The sequence below is a fragment of the Pinus tabuliformis genome, chromosome J, assembly GCF_031772625.1.
Source record: "Pinus tabuliformis cultivar Carrire ecotype Pingquan chromosome J, CPIR1, whole genome shotgun sequence".
In the NCBI taxonomy this organism is placed as follows: Eukaryota; Viridiplantae; Streptophyta; class Pinopsida; order Pinales; family Pinaceae; genus Pinus; species Pinus tabuliformis.
Window position 1 is genome coordinate 113,813,747 of NC_142295.1, and position 6,885 is coordinate 113,820,631.

At 38.4% G+C, this 6,885-nt stretch overlaps 1 pseudogene; it reads left to right on the forward strand.

Annotated features, from left to right (window-relative positions):
* The first annotated feature begins 206 nt into the window (after nucleotides 1–206).
* Nucleotides 207–3,894, forward strand: LOC149225801 (pentatricopeptide repeat-containing protein At3g12770 pseudogene; annotated as a pseudogene).
* Nucleotides 3,895–6,885: the final 2,991 nt, after the last annotated feature.

The following is a 6,885-nucleotide window of genomic DNA, read 5'->3' on the forward strand; positions in this document are numbered from 1 at the left end:
AATTAAAATCAATGTAAATGCATTTATCGTATGCCCAAATTTGTTAAATAGAGGAATCCATTCACTTTTAGTTTAATTCTTTGTTTGTTTTACCAACAACGACCAAAACAATAAAAACCAAAAAGATTTACAAGTCAAAACTTTTGATTCCATTTAAAAGATGCTATTCAAAATTTCTTAAACTTTTGATTCCATTTAGAAGCAGCCATTCAAAATTTCAAACAGGGGCTAGAGTAAAAGATTCGATGGCATTAATTGTGAATGGTGGACCTTCTAGCATGGATTTGCCATTGGACTACGGTGTATAAATCTGGTAGCAACTCACTCAGTGTGACCAATTCAATGCTGAAATCTCCGTGATTGTCGTGGCAAATATGTCAACTGTGCAAAAAAATCTTGCCAATGCCTTCACAGGTGAGAGCCAGTAGTTATTCGTTCTCGGGGGAAATTCAGTTGTTTTCTAGAGTCTTGGCGTCATTTTGATAAGCGCAACTGACGATTCTATATCGTGTCACTCCAAAACTTTCGAAGAGGAATAATCCATGGCATAGCAGAGATGAATTCGAAACAAAAAATTGTATGTACAGGTTCGAAAGCAAGAATGTGGATACTTAATAAGCGTAGAATTAGTTTAAATTCTAAGCTGGGCAGTGGACTTCATGATGCAGTTTCAAGGTTTGAAAGCTTTGAGACATACTGTGGTGGTGAATGTCAACTTATGTGATGGCAACAGCAATATTGGTTTGTTGTTTTGAACACCATTACCATAAACTATACAAATTGAAAAACTATAAGCATCTATATGTATTTCATATTCATCATCTTCATTCTGCAGCTGCCATTGTTAATGAACAGGCCTTGATTTTCCAATCCAACAATGCCAACACAGAGAATTTATTGAAAAATCCAAATGCCGATGGCGATACCTATGCTGCTCTGCTGCAGGCTTGTTCCAACATCAAATCTCTCAGACAACTTCATACCCACATTATCATCACGGGATTTCACCAAAATAAGTTCGTTCAAACAAAACTTGTGACCATGTATGTCAGGTTCGGTCATTCAGATAATGCGGACCAAGTGTTTGACAAAATATGCAAACCAAAAGTGTTCTTATGGAATGTGATGATTAGAGAGTATGCCAAGCATGGATTTTGCAGAGAGGCTCTTTGGGTATATTACAAAATGCGTTCGGCAGGTATGCAGGCAGACAATTTTACTTTTTGTGCCGTGCTGAGGGCCTGCTCTGGTTTACCAGCTCGGCAGGAAGGAAGGCAGATTCATGATCACATAGTTATGAAGGGATTTCAATGGGATGTTTTTGTGGGAAATTCCCTTGTAACAATGTATGCACGCTGTGGAAGTTTGGAGTTTGCAAGGAAAGTGTTTGATAAAATGCCAGAAAGAGATGTGGTCTCATGGAATGCAATGATTTCAGGGTATTCCCAAAATGGTCATGCCAATGAAGCCTTGACACTCTTTGATAAAATGCGACGGGAAGACATAAAGCCCAGCCCGGTTACAGTTGTGAGCGTACTCCAGGCATGTGCCCATTTGGGAAATTTGCAAGAGGGCATGAAGATACATGATTATGTAAAGAGGAGTGGACTTACGCTGGATGTATTTGTAGGGAATTCATTGATTGATATGTATGCTAAATGTGGCCGAGTAGAGATTTCACGCCATATATTTGACAAAATGTCTGAAAGAAATGTAGTTTCGTGGAGTGCAATGATTGGTGCATATGCACAGAATGGGCTTGCTACTGAGGCCTTGGAGATCTTTTCTCAAATGCAACAGACATGCATCAAACCTAATTCTGTCACCATGGTCAATGTGCTTCAGGCATGTGCCCAATTAGGAGATTTACAACAAGGTCAATGGATACATGATTATATCATCCGAAGTAGACTGGAGTTGGATATATTTGTGGAGAATTCCCTTATTGCTCTATACGCAAAGTGTGGGAATTTAGAGCTTGCACACCAGTTGTTTGGTCGCATGCCTAAAAGAGATGTCGTCTCATGGAATGCCATGATTGTTGGGTATGCTCTAAGCAGATGTGCCAACGAGACCTTGGCATTCTTTAAGCAAATGCTAGTGGAAGGTATGATGCCTGATTCAATTACCTTGGTGAGTCTGCTCCAGGCATGTGCTCGTGAAGGAGCTCTGCAGCAGGGTAAGTGGATTCATTATTATCTTATTCAAACTGGGTTTGAGTCAGATATCTTTGTCTTGAATTCTTTGGTAGATATGTATGCAAAGTGTGGGCATGTAGAGGTTGCACGGAAGATCTTTGACAAGATGTCAAAAGGCAACTTAGTAACTTGGAACTCAATGATTGCTGGGTATGCTCAGAATGGACATGCCAATGAGGCCTTGTCACTTTTCGATCAAATGCAATTGGCAAAGGTAAAACCTGACTCTGTGACAATGGTTAGTGTGCTTCAGGCGTGTGCCCACTTAGGAGCCTTGCAACAAGGTAAGTGGTTCCATGATTATGTTATTCAAAATGGATTTGATTCAAATATCTGTATCGGGAATTCCCTCATAGACATGTATGCCAAATGTGGGCGTATAGATATCGCTCGCAATTTGTTTGATAACATGTTGAAAAGAGATGTGGTCTCATGGAGTGCAATGATTTCTGGGTATGGTATGCATGGCTATGTTGCAGGTGCCCTTGCACTTTTTCATCAAATGCAGCAGAAAGGCACAAAGCCAAATCATATTACATTTGTTGGTATTTTGTCTGCTTGCAGTCATGCAGGCTTAGTGGAGGAGGGATGGAAGTATTTTGATTGCATGGTTAAAGAATATTGTATCCCACCTAGAATGGAGCACTATGCATGCATGGTTGACCTCCTTGGGCGCTGTGGATACCTAGATGAAGCAGAAAACTTCATTAAGAAGATGCCGTTAGAACCTGGCCCGAGTGTGTTGGGGGCCTTGCTTAGTGCCTGTCGAATCCACAATAATGTTGAGTTAGGAGAACGTGTGGCAGAACGTCTTTCTGTCTTAGATCCTAAAAATGATGGTTGTTATATACTTCTATCGAACATCTATGCAGGAGCTAGTAGGTGGGATGATGCAAAAATTGTGAGAAGAACAATGGAAGACAGGGGGGTGAAAAAGACACCGGGTTGCAGCATGATTGAGGTAGATAACAAGGTCCATGCATTCCTTGTGGATGACAGATCACATCCTCAATATACACAAATCAATAAAATGTTAGAGACCTTGACTGGGCAGATGGAGGCAGCAGGGTATGTCCCTAATACCAACGTTGTGCTGCATGATGTGGAGGAGGAGGTGAAGGAATACATGCTCTGCAGCCACAGTGAGAAGCTGGCAATTGCTTTTGGGCTTCTCAACACAAGCCCTGGAACTACTATACGTATCACCAAAAACCTTCGTGCATGTGGTGACTGCCATAATGCAACTAAATTCATCTCTAAAATTGTTGAGCGAGAAATTATTGTAAGAGATTTAAACCGATTCCATCATTTCAAGGATGGAGTATGTTCTTGTGGGGATTACTGGTGATCTTAAACAATAAACATAACCTTCCATTACTGCAAACTTATGCACATTATCTTCCACGAGCTGGCCACCCAATGCTAGGTGTTATTATTGCAGTATACTGAATGCTTGAGGATCAAGGGTGTAATAATTTGGTAATCATAGAAAAGCTTCAGAGCTACATTCCTATATAGGTCTAGACCGTAATAATCAGAATTTTTGTGGGAATATGAACTAAAGACACGAAGCATATAGGAATTTAGATGTCGCAGTGCTGTGGTAGACCAGTTCGAGGCTTCACACAATATCTTGAATTTAACCCGTCAAATCCTTAGTGTTGTATGTCGTATACTTGTATCTTAACGAGGTGAATTGGCCATTGTATTTGATGGTTACTTTCTGTTATGAAACCCCAAGCTTTAGAGCGTCTTGGATTTGTTTTGATTTATTTCGAATTGGTCCACAGTTTCACAATTCTATTTTGCAAATAGGTAATCAGGTTGTAAATTCATTGAGTGTTTGAAGCTTTAGGGCTGGGCATCATTGCACCGATAGAAGCTAATTGGTGCAGGCAGCTGACAGGTCAATAAGTAAACACAATAACCTGTAATTCTGCATTCCCACAATGCACAACAGAATTGGAAATACACAAACTTGGTATCCATTACAACTGTCAGATTTCAAAAGAGCTTAACATAAACCTGTTTCTGGATAAATTATCTCGGATCTGTGATTTCTTTCCGGAGCCACCAATCCTGTCATGCTACTGAGCCATCAAAGCTCACAAGCTAAAAGTTTAGCTCTTCCTCGAGCTGTTCCAACCTTTCTAACTATTTAACTACTCCAAGCTATTTTTTAATAGATATTTTTTCTTTTTATATAGGCTCTTATCCTCCACGAAATCTGCTTATCGTAGTTGACCACGTTAACAAGCCTGCCATTTGCCAGCTGCAACATGGGATCAAAACAACTTCTATAAAAATTAGATAAATGTCTTTTGGATTAATTACATCATTAGAATTTGGTCGACGTTTAGAATCTTTAGAATTTTTTTGCATGAGCCTCTTTGTTGTGATCCCCTTCTTACAAATAATTTTGGCCAAAACAAATAAAACGTAAACAAAATGAAATGGAATATTTTTTGGGTTACAATGCAGAATCTCCAGCTACGCCAGGATACTCGTACATTTAACTCCCCCAGTGAATTGAATGTGAACATCCTGTGAAAATCACCCATTCAATGCTATTCTTTCTCCCTTTTTTGCTTTTTCTCCAGACAACCATTTACTCTTTTGCACTTCCCATTTGGGGTTAGCTTTGATCATTAAGCTACTTATCGTTGCAATAATCCTCACATTCCACTCCTCAAGCTCTTCTTTACTAATCTTCATCATTGTTATTACAACTTGCTCTAAAACATACTCAATGCCTTTCATGTCTTCTTGAACCATCATTTTAAAAACACACCAAACCAAAATTCGAACTAGAACCGACTAGTTTGATCGATTTAACCCTAAAACCCTTGAATTTCCCATTGAACAGGTTCGGCGACTAGTTTCATTCCATAACAAATTGGTTGGTTCAACCCATTCCATACCAAACTAGACTGACTATGTCTGCGACAAGGATCCACCAATTAAAAAAATTTAAAATTCGAACTAGAACCGACTAGTTTGATCGATTTAACCCTAAAACCCTTGAATTGCCCATTGAACAGGTTCGACGACTAGTTTCATTCCATAACAAACTGGTTAGTTCAACCCATTCCATACCAAACTAGACTAACTATGTCTGCAACAAGGATCCACCAATTAATTTTTTTTAAATGCCTAGTCTATCTATTATACATTTTGGAAGTTTTTTCTGGCATATTTTCTAGTCAAATTTGCGTAGAATCTGGCAGGGATTTGTTGGAACCACAACTTTAAGTTGTGAACTCTCCACAACCTGAGGATTTTAAACAACAACGATAAACAACTATGTGATTTATCCAGAAGACACTGTATAAATCATGAATCACAGAAACCTGCATTCTGAGGTATAAAAAATTCACCAAATTTTACTCCAAAATATATAATATTTCGACAATACCTTTTAAAATACCCTAAAAATACCCTACCTAGGCCACTAGACCCTAAAACACATTGTTATATAAGGACAAACCCTCTATTTGCTTCACACCTCTCTCACTAAGTACTTGTGAGCATTTGGAGTTCGTAGAGAAACATTGAAGAGTTGCAATCTGGAGTGATCTTGGAGCTTGTTTCACATTCTTTGTGGGTAGCTTGTGGTCTATTTGGTATCTAACTCTGGAGGCTACATCCCACCTACAATCTTGGAGGAATCTCTTCTTCCTCATAAAATTGTAAATATGAAGTATTTTTGTTTGGAAGAAAAAAAATTAAGATAGGCTTTTTGTTTTTGCATTTGTAGATTTGTTTGTATTTACCATGGCCTCCAAGATGAAATACTATATATGGATCTATGTGGAGTGTTGACAAAAATATTTATTGCAAATATGGCAAGAAACACATAAAAGCTAGAGTTGGGGAAATCCATATGCTAAAAGAAGATTTGGTTGGTGAAAAAAGTGAAGTTATCCCATGTGATTCTAAAGACATTAGGGATAATAGAGTGGAATCATTAAACCTTCTTGACAAAATTAAAGAAGACAATGTGAAGAGGATTAAATATGAAGGAGATAGATAGGATCCCAAACCAATCCTAGTGTTGAAGGTTCTTTCTCTAACTTGTTTGTTATTATCAGGGCCCTCTTTTGATATGTTCCTCCCATTCATGAAAATCAGCCTAATGTTATAGACTCAATTGCTTTATAAAGGAAGAACATACAAGGGTTTTTTCACCATTCTTCACCCCTACTAGTGCCTCTCAACCACCTTAGATAACCATTGGAAAAAGAAATACAAGGAATCTACCTTTGAATACATGGCTAGATAGTGGTATGATGCATATATCTCATTCAATGCTTCTTGATCACCTTATTACCATCTTATGTTGGATTCCATTACTTTTGTCTGTGAGGGATCCAAAGGCCTTAGTATGAATGACTTGAGGGGATCTCTTGTAGAAAGAAGTTGTGTCCATACATGACAAGAAAAGTTTTAAGAATCATGGACCAAAATGGGTTGTATTGCCATATTGGATGGATGAAGTGATGGAAAGTACCACACACACACACACATATATATATAGGGTGAAAAATGCAAACAAGTTATTTCAATTTTTGGATGAGATTGTCATGGAGGTGGGGTTCACTCATGTTGTTTAGATCATCGTAGATGATGCCTTTAAATAAGATTTTGTTGGTATGATGTTAAAGAGAGACATAAAACCATATTTTTG